The sequence below is a fragment of the Panicum hallii genome, chromosome 5, assembly GCF_002211085.1.
Source record: "Panicum hallii strain FIL2 chromosome 5, PHallii_v3.1, whole genome shotgun sequence".
Taxonomy (NCBI): domain Eukaryota; kingdom Viridiplantae; phylum Streptophyta; class Magnoliopsida; order Poales; family Poaceae; genus Panicum; species Panicum hallii.
Window position 1 is genome coordinate 764,961 of NC_038046.1, and position 14,190 is coordinate 779,150.

At 46.9% G+C, this 14,190-nt stretch overlaps 1 long non-coding RNA gene across 1 annotated transcript; it reads right to left on the bottom strand.

Moving 5' to 3' along the window:
- Window positions 1-2,300: 2,300 nt before the first annotated feature.
- LOC112892065 lies at window positions 2,301-2,771 on the bottom strand. Its single transcript, XR_003228657.1, has 3 exons — window positions 2,656-2,771; window positions 2,455-2,562; window positions 2,301-2,344 (listed from the first exon to the last, which is right to left on the bottom strand). It is a non-coding gene; the product is annotated as an uncharacterized LOC112892065 (long non-coding RNA).
- Window positions 2,772-14,190: the final 11,419 nt, after the last annotated feature.

The window sequence follows — 14,190 nt, forward strand, 5'->3', positions numbered from 1 at the left end:
TGTATCTCTTCAGGACGCCAATGATACAATCTTGTTCTCTAGTGTAGAAGAATGCCACCTTAGGAACCTGAAATGTAACTTGGTTTGGATTGAAAAGCTCCCAGGAATAAGAATTAATTATCATAAAAGTGAGCTGATCCCCATTAATCTAGATGATGATTTGATTCATAAGGTAGCCCACATTTTTTGTTGTCCTATTGGTACTTTCCCTATCAAATATCTAGGAGTTCCCCTTCACTATAAGTTAAGAAGGGAGGATGTTCAACCTTTAGTGGACAAAATTTTGAAGAAAGTAGCTAGTTGGAAGGGGAAACTTCTTTCTTATGCTCCCAGGATGGTTTTGATTAAAGCTTGCCTAGCCAGCATACCAGTTTACCTGCTGTCTTTTATCAAATTCCCAAAGTGGGCAATAAAACTCTTAATACTCACTTTGCCAACTGTTTGTGGAATGATACTGAGGATAAACATAGATACCATCTAGCCAATTGGGACAGCGTTAGTATGCCGAAGGACTTTGGTCGTTTAGGTGTTCCTAACCTGAGGAATCTTAATATATGCCTTTTAGCTTCTTGGATTAGGAGGTATCAAGCTAACAATGGGAAGCTCTGGAAAGTGCTAATAGACTTTAAATACAATACTGATAGACCTAATATTTTTACTCTAGAGATAATGATGCTTCCCAGTTTTCAAAGGGCTGATGTGGGCAGCTAGAGCTGCCAAGTTTGGTTTCAGATGGAAAGTTGGGAACGGCAAAAAAGTAAGATTTTGGGAAGATAATTGGCTAGGCAATTCTAGTTTAGCCATTCAGTTTTGGGACCTTTATGTGACACTACGCCAGAAGCCCTAATCTGAGACGCGCCCTAGGCAAAATGCTAGACGCGCAGGGGTCGCGTCCCGCATTACCGCGTCGCAGATTAAAAAGTAATCTGAGACGCGCCTCACACGCGTCTCAGATTACCAAAATGCAAGACGCGCCTCACTTACGGCGCGTCTCGACTTGGCTTCACACAGGCTTCTCTGGGAGCCAAATGCGAGACGAGCTCTAGGCTAGGCGCGTCTCGCATTAGTCACAGATAAGAGACGCGCCTCACTTACGCCGCGTCTCGCCTTGGCTTCACACAGGCGCCCCTGGGAGCCAAATGCGAGACGCGCTCTAGACTAGGCGGGTCTCGCATTAGTCACAGATGAGAGACGCGCCTCACTTACGGCGCGTCTCGCCTTGGCTTCACACAGGCGCCCCTGGGAGCCTATTGAGAGTCGCGCCCTAAGCGAGTCGCGTCTTGCATTAGTCTAACCCCAACAGGGGCCTTTTTTTTTTCCCCAGCTGCATCCTGGAACTAGCCAGGATTTGGCAGCTGCATTCAAATACCTACAAAAGATTTCAATTCACATAATTCACCGCAATCATCGCACGCATCCATACAATTCACACAGTGCGATACACACAAGCAAAGATAGTATTATATAACACATGTACAATCAATTAGCCTCGTCCAAAACTCAAAATAAGGCTCAACCTAACTCAAAACAACAATGATCGATAAGAACAATAGAGTACATGCAAAGCAAGTCTCTCAATCTAGCTCAATGTCGCCTGCCGTGCTATCAAAAATGTAACTCCCCCTTTTTGTTGATCACCTCCATCATGAGGAACCCCGCTAGCCTCTCTCGGATATCCTGCACGTTACCAAGCGTCGTTCGATTGAAATAATCATCATCGTCCTTCGAAATATAATTACAAGCAGTTAGAATACAAGATGAAGACATATATTTTTTAATTAGAACACGTGAGAATTCTTACCATGAAATCCGGTTTTCTCTGCAACTAGAAGCATGTTGTGGCAAACATAGAACCCACATGAGTTACCCGAGGGTTGCCGTGTGCACTACATGTTAAAGATAGATAGAAATTAGCATTTTGCGACACTTAGAACCAAGAAAACATCGTAATAGTAAAGCGATTTAGTTATAGTAGTTACCGTCCACGCGGTGTGATGTGTAAACGCAACTTGACGTTGCTCTTTGTATCCTTCTGAGGCCCTAAGATGCCTGTCAAGAGACCTAAACACAGACATCCGGATGTTATATTACAAATGCTTCTGAAATGGGCAAATGATAAAAAAACTAAAGCAAACAACAAACTTACTCGTCAAGGATTGAGATGACTAGAGAATAATCACGTATCTGAGGCGCGCCCGACTCATCTGATGGAATGCTCGAGTCAAGGTAGAAGACTTGCTTGCTCCTGACATTGATGATGAGTGTAACCCAATGGTCGCCTGGGTTGTACGGCACCGCAATGTGCTCCTTGTCAGCATGTACTCCCATGCACTTCACCATGTACCTAACCAAGTTAAAATGGAAACAAGCGGTTACATGTGTTAAATGGAAACAAGTGACTACATGTGGCTACAAGTTGAAATGAAAACAAGTTTAATTGTTGAATGTGCGCACCTGACCAAGCTATCTCTATCTGAATTCATAAATGTCACCGTCATCATCTGTGGGTCAATGTACCCACACTTCTTTCCGGTTCGACGCCTTGTCTCTTGTTGCATGTGCCTACACGATCCATGTGAATTGAAATAGAAATGACTTAAATTGTTGAACGTATATCAAATGCATTGAAATGGAAACAAGTCTTAATCGACTTACAATGCAAAGCACCGAATGAGAGAAAGATCCAAAGCGTCGAGGTTGAAAAGGTCGAACAAATCGCTCCAGGCAACAATAAAGATGTTACGACTGCCCTCAACCTGCAGAAAGTGCCGCTCTTCGTATGACACCATGATTTCCTCGGCTTCTTTGACATTGCTCATGTAGTAGTTGTGCAGGTCCACACAATATTGACCTGCTGCCCAAAGCTCAGTGACACTAAGCAAGGACTTTCCAACCTTGTACTTTGGATTCTCAGAAGTGTAAGCCCTTGTGACCGGTTGTTTTATCCGATCCACCTTTTTCTTACCCTCTGAGATCTCCCGCTTCGTCGCCATCGACCTACTCTGCTTCTTCCTCACAGGATTAGCCTTGCTTGGCTTCTTGGGAGCGGTAGCTGGCTCTGTCGGAACAGGTGGAGGGGGGGTAATCTGAGGCTGAGTAGGGACAGGAGGATGCGGATCCGGTAACGCTTCCCATGTATCCGGCAGCTATGGGCATGGCTCAGAAAATGTCGGTGCCACTGCAGGACTCTGTGGCTGAGGTTGACTGGTCGGTACTGAATCTGCATCTGCTGGATCAATATGAATACCAGCTCTCCGCCACTGAACCCTTCTCGCAACTGCATCCCGCAAAGTGGTGGTCATGTCATCTGGTGGCACCTGCAGCTTGATATTCTTAGCAAACTCATGCACGTAGTCAATGTTGACCACAGTACAATCAGCCCTGACCTGCAACAACAACAATAACAACAAAGCCTTTAAATCTCAAGCAAGTTGTACATACCAAAAGAAAAAAAAACAAAAAGAAATAGGAGAAAAGAAAAGAGAGGCAAAGACCAATGCACTGACCTGGACACCTTCAAGCTGGGACATACCGGGATACACAAGCCTGTTCCCGACCTCCAATCGAGATGAATCTCCGACCAGCTGCACGAGAAGACTGCATCGGGTCAGACGAGCCAAGCCATCTATCGTATCCGGCTCCACTGATGTAGGCACAATTGCCCTCTCTGTCCCTCTACTCTGAGAAGCACCCGCTGCAGTACAAGCGAAGCTGTCCCTTCTCTCTTCACTCATCGTACTCCCCGGCAAATCAGGGAATGACAATCCCTGAGACTCGAAGATGGTCTTTAGCTCTCCAAACATCTTCATCGTCACCTGAGACTCGATATCAGTCTTTAGCTCTCCATACATCTCCATCTTCACCTGCTTTTTGATCTCATCTATGTCAACCTTTGATGAGGAGTCTCGAGTCCGCTTCCGGTATCTGCCTTTGTGTTCAGGGAATCCCTCCTTCCAGGTCAACTGACTGGAAACACCACGGACACGACCCCGTTGCTCACGGGTTCCCAAAGCCCTGGTGAGCGCATCAAACTCCCTCACTCCTTCATTTGAACCTTGGCTGCTCTTTATCAAAGCCCTTTGAGCAACTTCCTCAGCGCTCGTGCTGTAGAAATTGATATTGCCATCCTCCGTGAGCTTTGACCTAGCACGCATAAATGGTGCCAGCCGTCCCTCAAACGATTCATAGGGATTCTCAATGCCCCTCTCTGCCAGCATCTCATCCTCCTGCTCCCACTTGCGTTGCTTTCCAGCATATCCCGCTGAGCCAAGGTGGTGGTCAAGCTCGTTCCGCGCTCGGAGACCCCGAAAATACTCACTTGACTGTTGGAACTCGGAAGTATTCCACTTTTGAACAAGCTCGTCCCAGGCTTCTTTGGTCAAGTCCGCATACTTAATCAAAAGGGTTCTCTTTCTTCTTCCAACACTTTAAAAGCCTGCACGACAAAACAATAAATCTGCATAAGTGACAGTAGATAATGAAAAAATATTAGTAAATGACAATAGTAAGTGACAACACTTTACTTGTTCTTGTAGCTCCTCCAGGCTTTAGAGATGATCTTCATAGCATGCTTCGTAGCCTTATCGTGCAACTCTATCGGATATTCAACATAGATATTGTTTTCGAAGATTCTCTTTTTGTCATCCCAAGACAAGTCATCGAAATGTTCCAAGGTGAGTGGCACCCTTTGCCGGGCAGTGAGGCCACAAACCCGCGCTAATCTCACCAAGATTGACGGGTCTTCGGGTGCTACCTCAGAATTGAGCCGGCCATAACTTTTCACATCTGATGGCCACGTTGTCTGTGACCTTTTCTTTCTGCCAGCACCAGACGTGCTAGCTCCTGACTGTGACCGTGCCGGCCGTCCTGATGATGCTCTATCATCTGTAGGTTGCTGCACACTGTCCTCACCGCCTGCAGCTTGCTGCACACTGTCCGGACCACTGGACATCGTGCTACACGAGAAAGAAAATAAAACAGATACAACCATAGAGTAAACGCTCCGAATCAGATACAACCATAGAGTAACCGCATGAATCACATACCTAGGCCTAGACATGCTTAATGCTTTAGTGATACATATTCTCGCAAAGTAATCTCCATTTTTTGAAATATATGACTTAATCTTTGGTCATTAACTGCTCTTTTTTTTTATTTGGCTAGGTTGGTCTCTTTTTGCTCTTGATAATTTGATTTGTTTTCAATTCTGTGTAGCAAAACATACTATGTGTGTCCATGGAAGATGTTTCTTGCCTCATACATCCATATGTAGGGTATGAACACTGACTAATTAGAAAGGGGGAAAGCTCACCTACGGCGGCAGTGGACGACGCTACGGTGGCTTGGGGCGGCGCCGCGGGGCCGGGGACGACGGCGCGACGGCTCGGGGAAGGCTCGACGGCGGCGGCACTCGTGGGGACGGGAGCTCGGGCCCGGGGGGCGCCGATAGCGCGGAGTGGCGCTGCGGGGCCGGGGACGACGGCCGCGAGGGAGTGACGGTCTGGCTCAATGACGACGGGCGGCGCGAGAGGACGGCGCGGCGGCGGGGAGCAGAGAACGGGTGTGAACGATTTCAAAATTTGACCTAAGTCCCAAGAAGGCCGAGCGGCGCGTTCTAAATGCGCGACGTGCTCCCGTGCCTAAGGCGCGTCGCGCATGGAGGATAACGCGCGTCTCGCCTTTGACGCCCCCGAGATAGTTGCCTGATCAGGCGCGCGTTGGGAGGGGATTTTGTCCCACCTCGCCAACGCAAGGCGAGTGCGTCCAGCTTATAAGCTTGGGCGGTCTTTGCCGTTTCGAAATTACAATACATGTACCTTTGAGCCGCGGTTTCCTCTCTTTGCCCATGCTGGCGGTGTGGGTCTGGAGCCCCAGGGCTCCCTTGCTGGTCGAACCCGTTCAATCTGTTCGTGGTACCCTGCGGGTTGAGCCCGGTGGCCCCGGACCCCCAATCGGGGTTACTTTTTTTTGTTTTCTCTCTTTAGGCACAAGTGTTTTCCGCCCGGACCCTCTAGGTTCTGCCCGGACCCCCTTAGAACCGGAAAAATAATTGCAGATACCGGGGAATGCGCGACGCGCGGTACCCACAACCCGTCGCGCATTGGTGTGGGACTGGGCCCCGAGGGCTCCATGCGGGTCAAACCCGTTCAATCTGTTCGTGGTCTTATGCGCGACCCGCGTTACCTACGACGCGTCGCGCATGATATCGACGTCATGCGCGACGCGCCGTAGGTAATGCGCGTCTCGCCTTTGATGCCCCCGAGATGGTTGCCTGATCAGGCGCGCGTTGGGAGGGGATTTTGTCCCACCTCGCCAACGCAGGGCGAGTGCGTCCAGCTTATAAGCTTGGGCGGTCTTTGCCGTTTCGAAATTACAATACATGTACCTTTGAGCCACAGTTTTCTCTCTTTTCCCATGCTGGCAGTGTGGGTCTGGGGCCCGAGGGCTCCCTTGCCGGTCGAACCCGTCCAATCTGTTCGTGGTACCCTGCGGGTTGAGCCCGATGGCCTCGGACTCCCAACCGGGGTAACTTTTTTTTTGTTTTCTCTCTTTAGGCACAAGTGCCCCAGGGTCCCTGGGTTCCTCCCGGAGCCTCTAGGTTTTGCATAGGGAATGCACGACGCGCGTTACCTACGGCTCGTCACGCATTGTTATATGAGCAACGCGCCGTAGGTAACGCGCGTCTCGCCTTTCTTGTTCAGTTCCAGAACTGAATGTCCAGAACAATTAAAGTCACAACCATTCAGTTCTGGAACTGAAAATTCACACATATTCATATCTCACAAATATGAATTCGTACTTCACAAATATTCACACATTATCATATCTCACAAAGGCACAATTAAAGTCACACTTTTACCATATTTCACAAAGGAACAATTAAAGTCACACAATTCCCATACTTGACAAAGGAACAATTAATATACATTGTGTGCCCAATCATTTTGCTACTTTCCGTTGTTCCCTTGGTTTTTTGAAATTCTTGACTTTTTCTTTATGGTCGTTGCGCAAGTAGGGAGTTTCGTTGGCCGATGGTATTCTTGGCTTGATCATTGAGGTGGCGAAAGGAGGTATCTCATCAAACTGATCAAACTCTTCCTCGTCGACCGCATTCTCAACACTGACGATTCGCCGTTTTCCAGGTATAACCACCTTGAGTCTTTTGTTTGTGGTGTCAGAAACATAGAACACTTGAGCCACATGTTGTGCGAGGACAAAAGGGTCCGTCTTGTATCCGTGACGGCTAAGATCGACACTAACGAACCCGTACCTGTCTTTTTGTACACCTCTATTTGCATCAACCCAATTGCAACAGAAAAGAGCAATTTTAAAACCGTGAAAGTCAAGCTCCCATATCTCTTGTATTTGACCATAGTACGTAGTTTTGTCCTCTCCGTTAACATCGTAAGCATCAACACGTACACCACTATTCTGATACATGCTTTTCTTATCTTGTCGTTCGGTGTAGAACGTGTATCCATTTATGTCATACCCTTGGTATGTCATAACGGTGAATATAGGACCAAGAGCCAAAATTTTGAGTTGTTCACTTATAGGAGTATCTGATCGTGAAATTCGATTCCGGAGCCAACCACAGAATTTGTTCATGTGTTCCTTTGCTAACCATGATTCACTGTGTAGAGGATTCTCTTTAAGCAACAGCTCCTTGTGCTCATCAAAGTACTCAGACACAATGTCCATTTGTTGCAACACGTGGAAATGAGCCCTATGAAATAAATCTCGATCTGGAATTATAGCCTTCTTCCCGATCGTCCCCGTGCCTGTGAGCCTCCCCTCATGACGAGACTTGGGAACACCAACCGGGTTACTCGGGTCAGCGTAGTTTAGAGCCCACTCAATGGCTTCCTCTGTACAATATCCTTGTACCATGCTGCCCTCGGGGAAAGCTCGATTTCTTACTAGTGACTTCAAGATGCCGTTGAATCTCTCGTACGCATACATCTGGTGAAGGAACACAGGACCAAGTAGCTTTATCTCCTTGGTAAGATGGCCCGTGAAATGAAGGCTGATATCGAAAAAGGGAGGTGGAAAATACATCTCAAGAACGCACAAAGTTTCATGGTGCTTCTTTTCCAATGACTCAAGATCTTCTTCACTTAGAACCTTTTGACCAATTGCATTAAAGAAAAAGCAAAGGTTCATAATAGCCTCCCGAACATTGACCGGTAGGATATTCCGAATTCCTACGGCAATCATCTGCGTCAGCAATACATGGTAATCATGAGACTTTATGCCGGGAGATAGCTTTAGATCAGGCATTGATACAAGCTTCGAGACGTTGGTTGAGTAGCCAGTTGGAACTTTCACACTTTTCAAGAACTCGCAAAACTCCTTCTTCTCATTCTTTGACAGGGTGATGCATGATGTGGGCAGCTCCATTCCTTTAACGGAGTCATCATTGAGCCACAACTCTTCTCTAATTTTCATTTTCTTCAGATCAGCTCGTGCATGTGCGTGATCTTTTGTTTTTCCGTCCATGTTAAGCAATGTGCCGAGAAGGCTCTCACAGACATTCTTCTCCACATGCATCACATCAATAGAGTGACGGACGTCTAAGTCCTTCCAATACGGTAGCTCCCAGAAAATCGACTGCTTCTTCCACATGTCATCTTCTTCAACAACGACCTTCTTGCCCCTCTTGCCTTTCTTCTTTCCTTTCCACTTACCGAGGACAACATGGACATTCTTAACCATTTCGTAGACATCATGACCTGAGAAATGCGGAGGAGGACGCCTCTTCTCGCCTTACCGTTGAAGTGATCACACATGTTCCGGAACGGGTGTTTCATTCCAAGGTAGCGTCTATGTCCCATGTACACTATTTTTTTTGACTCACTCAAGTACTCAGAGTCTGTCTCTCTCAAACAATGTGGGCACCCGCAACCTACTTTCTTGCTCTGTCCGGACAAGTTCCCTGCCGCTGGAGAGTCACTGATAGTCGCGAACAAAATGGCTCGAAGCTGAAAGTACTCACGCTTGTACTCATCCCAGACCTCCACTCCTTCACACCACAGCAACTTCAGATCGTCAACCAAAGGACTGAAATAAGTATCGATGTCATTCCCAGGTTGATGTGGCCCCGGTATCAAGCCCGACAGCATAATATACTTCCGTTTGTTACACAACCAAGGCGGAAGGTTGTATATCGTCAGAACAATTGGCCAGGTGCTATGTGTGCTATTGTTCATGAATGGGTTCATGCCATCTGTGCTCATTGCAATCCTAATATTCCTCGGATCTTCCGCAAATTTAGGATATCGCAAATCTATGTTCCGCCATTGTGTGGCATCAGCAGGATGTCTTATCAACCCGTCCACCTTATGCTTCTCCTTGTGCCATCGCAACAATTCTGACTCCTTTTTGTTTGCAAACCAGCGCACCAATCGTGGAACAATTGGAAAGTACCAAAACACCTTTTTAGGTTCGCCCTTTGTTCTGTTGCAGTCCTCATCATCACCACCATCTTTTCTACGATTGAATCGATCAAGTCCACAAACAGGGCACTTCTCAAGGTCCTGATAATTCGAGCCACGATAGAGAATGCAATCATTCTTGCACGCATGGATCTTTTCCACCTCCAATCCCAAAGGGCAGATAATCTGTTTGGCCTCATAAACGGTCTCAGGGACGGTGTTGCCTTGTGGAAGCATGTCCTTAAGGAGTGCTAACAACTCCTTGAAACTGCCATCACTCCATCCGTGGATTGCTTTCAACTGGAAAAGCTTCACCATTGCAAATAGCCTTGAGTATTTCAATCCACAACCAGGATAGAAAGGTTTCTTAGAGTCTTCGATCATCCTCTTGTACTTTCCGAATTCGCATCCTTTGAACTCATCGTCGTCGTATCTGTCAGCATTGCAAACCATCTCCTCTATGTTATCAACCTGTCAAGCCAGACATGAAAAGTCATATTAGCACGACCTTATTATACTAATTGTAAGCTTTATTATGGGGCCAGGTTTGATTAGTACCTGTTCCATGATGTCGGCATTGCTCAACCCTAGTATATCCGCCTCGTCCACATCGTCGTCCTCTTCTTCGACAACGCTATGGACCTCCCTCTCCACATAGGAATCCCTACTCTCTGCTTCATTAAGTCCTTCTTCACCATGTTTATTCCAACATCGATAATCCTCCATGAATCCACGTTTGATCAAGTGTGATTTCAACACGTGCTCTTGAAGATATCGCTTCTCATTTTTGCAATTTTTGCATGGGCAATAGAGATACTGTATACCATTGTCCACCATATCTTTCTTCGCGTTCTTAATGAAGGCTTCAACACCATCCATAAACTCCTTGCAAAGGCGTGGACCATACATCCAACGCTGATACGACATCTATATAGAATATGAAATCAAAACGTTAGGATTCTCATAGTTTGAGGCCATGCACAACTAGTGTTTAAGTTCAAATATTGTTAGATGGCAAAAGACATGATATCATGTGCTAGAAAAAATATTTTAAGATTTTCATCTTTACTTTTCATGCTATATGATTTATCTCGGATTAATTTAGTATTAGATGCTCTTAACGTCTGAAGACAATCATGAAAAAATCTTGGTGTATTTTCGAACATAAGTTATAATGCCCTATTCTAGCCATAAAAGTTTGAACTTATAACTTAATTATTACATGGTGAACCAAAAGAATCGATATCATGTCGGAGGTACCTTGCCACTGCCCCCGCGACACACGACAGCAAGAAGAGGCTCGATCGTGCTCCAGCCGCCCGCCGCGACACGCTCCCCACGAGATCTCCACCGCCCGCCGCGGCAGATCCACCCAGCCGCACATCCGCCAGCACCACTTTCCCCAGATCCACCTAGCCGCACCACCAAAGTATCAGACTGCAAGTTCGGACAGCTTGTTCGGACCTCCAGACCCCAAGGCGGGTCTTGTCTGAGGCGGGACCAAATGCACGACACAATCTGAGACGCTCCATCCAGTGGCGCGTCTCCATCCGCCTGATCTGAGACGAGCCATCCAGTCGCGCGTCTCCCATCCGCATGATCTGAGACGCGCCGTCCAGCGGCGCGTCTCCCATTTGTAAATGGCGCGTCTCCCATCCGCATGATCTGAGACGTGCCATCCAGTGGCTCGTCTCCCATTTGTAAAGCGAGACGCGTCCCGGCTATTTAACGAAAGAAAATAGTCGCGAGATGTACCGCTGAACGAGATGAGCACGGCTGAAATCCCCCTCCCCAGCGTCCCGGAGACCGAGGAGCTCGCCACCACCAAAATCCCCCTCCCCAGCGTGCCGGAGACCGCGGCGCTCGGCATCACCCTCCTCGGCGCATCCTCCGAGACCGCCACGCTCCCGGAGTGCACCGCTTCGGAGATCACGGCGGTCGCCACCGGCAGATCTGCGACGCCTCCTCCAGCGGGCTTCTCCACCACCAGCCGCAGATCTGCGACACGGGGACCACAGCTCCCTTCACCACCAACATCCCCGGGCTTCTCCACCACCAGCTGCAGATCTGCGACACGGGCACCACAACGCCCTTCACCACCAACATCCCCCATTGTTGCAGGTATTTGTTGTAATCGTCGCATTCTGCCTGAATCGGCATCAGCAAACCCACGGAGGAAGCTTCTCTTTGTTTGCTTTAGTGGTAGTACTCTATCGATTTCTATTGTCTCACGAAACCCACGAAATACGAGCTGGTCCAGGATGAAATTTCCGAGCTGGTCGAAGCTGTTTAGCTGCTTCGGCGGCTGCCTCCCCTGCAGCGACTGTGCAGTCACCGTAAACTACTGTGTCTCGGGGAACAACAACGCAAACAGGGGGCAGGACGTTGATTCAGCTCGCGAAGCTGCTAGCGCTCCTAAGCCAGCTCCAATGCCTGATTTAATATCTATGTAATAATTGATGTCGATGTAATAATAATTGCTAGATTTAGCCTAGACATTGTAATGTATTGTGACATTATTCGTATTTGAGACAATGTAATGGAATGTTCGTTCGGTTTCAAGGGATTGATTCCATGTACGTGTAATATGTAATTGTATTGTACGCTACAGACGCGCCCCACCGCGCCCCACCCCCTTTTTGGGATCAATGCGAGACGAGTCTTACTAAGGCGCGTCTCGCATTACTATGCGAGACGCGCCTTACTAAGGCTCGTCTCGCATTACGTTCAAGCCCGCCCACGGCGCATTGAGGTGGGAATAAATGCGAGACGAGCTACGTTAAGGCGCATCTCAGATCTCAAAATGATCGGAGACGTGCCCTCCCATGGCGCGTCTCGCATTTGTCTCCACCCCACGCAGCGCCGCGCCCTCATTTTTAGCGCGACTCTCTTTCTGTAATCTGAGACGTGCCCTTAGAGACTTGTCTCAGATTGCTTGCTCCTATTTGCTGTTTTGGCGTAGTGTGATAGTTAATGAAAAGATGAGTACCATTGAAGACCTTTGGGATGGCCTTGAAGTGCACCTTTATGAGTCCGTAGATGTGAGGTTGTGTATAGATAATGGTCAGAGGTACTCCAACTAGCTTCCACTCTCGAGGTAACTGGTGAGGAAGATGCTATAGTTTGGCAGTTTACTTCTATAGGCATTTATTCCTCTCAGTCTTTATACAAAGTGATTACTTTTAGAGGTGTTGTTCCAGTTTATATTCCTAGTATTTGGAGCCTTAAAGTTCCCCCAAGAGTTCAATTCTTTCATGGCTGTTGTTTAAAAACAAGATCCTTACCAGAGGTAATCTTGCAAAAAGACAGAAAGTAGAGGTGGCTTCTTGTCTTTTCTATAATGAAAATGAGAACAGTCAGCATCTTTTCTTTGACCGTGTAGTAGCTAGGAAGATGTGGTTTATGATATCTCAGGCCATTGGTCTCGAGATTGGTGCTTCCTTTGAATCAATAGGTACCAAGTGGCTTAGCAACAAAAAATTATCTGCTGTGAATATAATTAGTTTTGCAGCTCTTTGCGGGATTTGGAAACTAAGAAATGACTTTTGCTTTCAGCAGATAGAGTGGAGGAGCATGGAAGAGTTACTGATGAGAGTGATAAGGCTGGCGCAGAATTGACTAATTCTATGCCCGGCCAACAAGAATGAGCGGGTAACATACCTGACTGTCCTGGCAAGAAGACCAGAAATGATTCTGGGATGATGGTGGACCTAAACCAATGGCCGGAAGCGACACTGACAAGCTCTGCTGAGGAAGTACCGATAACCTACAAAGCTGGGGGAGATGGATCACTCCATGCTGGTGGTCTGAGACTTGGGGGAGTTTCCAGATGTCCCGGGCTTGATGTTTTCAGCTGGCAACACAAAAGTCCTGGCGATCGTCGTTTCGTTTCTTTTAGCCTTTCTGTTGTGTCTCTGGTCAGGTTTTGTTCCTGAAGAATATGGGCGTGTTCGTTTCCTCCTATCTAAATTTTAGACCCATCACATCAAAGAGAATCTTGCTATTTAGAAGTACTAAATAAAATCTGTTTATAAAACTTTTTGCACAGCTAGATGCTAATTCGCGAGACAAATTTAATGAGCCTAATTAATCCATAATTTACCACAGTGATGCTACAGTAATTGTTCGCTAATCATGGACTAATATACCTCATTAGATTCGTCTCGCGAATTAGCACTAGGGTTCTGCAATTAGTTTTGTAATTAGATTTTATTTAATACTTCTAAATGATAAGATTCTCTTTGATGTGACCCCTCTAAAATTTAGATACCCGGAAACGAACGCCCCCTATATCCAGTTTAAACCTTGGTTTCTCTGTTGGCTTGGGCCATTCAGAACCTACACTATAAAAACGTTCTCTTATCTTTCAATAGACGGGGTCCTGAGCCCTAAAACTCTAAAAAAAATCAGCGTGCTGTTGTCTTTTTTAAACACATTTTACTTGTATTCCACACCCCCCCCCCCCCCCCCCACACGGTTTTCGTATTGTGATGGATGGCACTCTAGCCAGCATACTATGGTAAGTAGCTAGAATGTGAGTTTTGTACACTTATTAGGGGGTACACAAAGTCACTAGTTGTCTGTCTCTATGTCCCTGTTTGTTGCGAATGCTGCAAGACTCCCGTTTCTTTGAACTAATAGTCTATTGTCCACTCAGAATCACTTACAATATTATCATCATTTGTACTCTCTCTCGGTCACAGATGTACGGTATTTTAGCCTCTGCTAAATGCATATCGTTCTATATATAATTTCT